Source organism: Hipposideros armiger, unplaced genomic scaffold, assembly GCF_001890085.2.
Source record: "Hipposideros armiger isolate ML-2016 unplaced genomic scaffold, ASM189008v1 scaffold_262, whole genome shotgun sequence".
In the NCBI taxonomy this organism is placed as follows: domain Eukaryota; kingdom Metazoa; phylum Chordata; class Mammalia; order Chiroptera; family Hipposideridae; genus Hipposideros; species Hipposideros armiger.
Genome location: NW_017731612.1, coordinates 1,735,020 through 1,736,392, shown reverse-complemented (window position 1 = coordinate 1,736,392; position 1,373 = coordinate 1,735,020).

Genomic DNA, 1,373 nt, shown 5'->3' with positions numbered 1-1,373 from the left:
GCAGCCTTTTCAGCACTTCCAAATAGTAAACTTGGTTAACTGTTTGTCCAATTGGTACAAATTCATAATGAATAATCCCTCTGATATCCAAAAAGGTTAGCAACAAGTTCGCAAACTTAATTGTAGACCTTGTATATACTTAGAAGTAAGATTTGATTCTCTCTTTTTGGATAATTTTTTTAAGGTACTTAACAGTTTCTTTGTGATGCAAAGGGAAGCCAAAAAATATTAAAAAATAAAACTAAAACACATTATAAAAAGTACTTGCATTTTGACTTTTGAGCAATGAGTTTAAACCACAGGTTGGCAGTTTAGCAAGAAATACAAAATATATTGTGAGTTAAAACTAATGCAAACAGACTTTTTCTGGACCTTTGTTTTAACATGCTGACCACAGAACAGTTTGTGTTTGTGGCAAAGACCCAGATATGAAATAGGCTAAAATAGAATTCGGCGGAATTAGGCAGCTTAGAAAGGAACATGTTCCTGTTGGAAGAATTGTGACTCTTAGGAAAAATAACTGACTAGGGGAAATTTACAAAATTAAAAATAATTAATACTTTCCTTTTTTTTTTTTTGCCAGATACAACCAACACCTGTTCTTCCTATTTCCAGCAGGGGGCGGGGGGAAATATGAGGGAACATCTAGGTAATTTAACTAAAAAATAAGACTGCTCATTATACTTCTAAATTTGTTCTACCAAGTGCTGACAGTAGGAGCACAAAAAGATTGGTGTGATGGCTTCTCTACCTAAGTACACACACTGGGTTAACCTGGAGCTCAGTGGGAGAAAATGTTTAGTATTCAAATTTAGAAATTTATCTTTTTAGAATTATCATCTTTTCCTTTATTAAAGCCATTTGCAATTACAATAGGTGTGAGTTTATTCAAGAACTCTCCACCAACCAGGTATGTTATTTAAGAAGTGCACTAATTTTTACCAAATACAGTAAAACCTTAGGTTGCGAGTAACTTGGTTTGCCAGTGTTTTGCAAGACGAGCAAACATTTCTAATACATTTCAACTTGGTAAATGAGCAATGTCTTGCAATATGAGTAGTTTGTTTCTGGAATGAATTATGCTCACAAACCAAGGTATTATTGTACATTAAAACTCACGCGTCTAAATCAATAATGTTGTAAATATTTCTTAGGGGGCCAGATGGACTCATGTCTTGTTAGGGAGACCACTTCATAGTCAGTGTAGAGGCCTGACCACCGCACTGTATATCTGAAGCTGAAGTTGAATTATATTGTATGTCAACTATAATTATACATACATATAGTCACGGAACATGGAGTAGAGGGTGGGAATGGAGTCAATGGAATTGTAATAGATAAGCATGATATCAGGGATGGGAGGGCAGTGATGG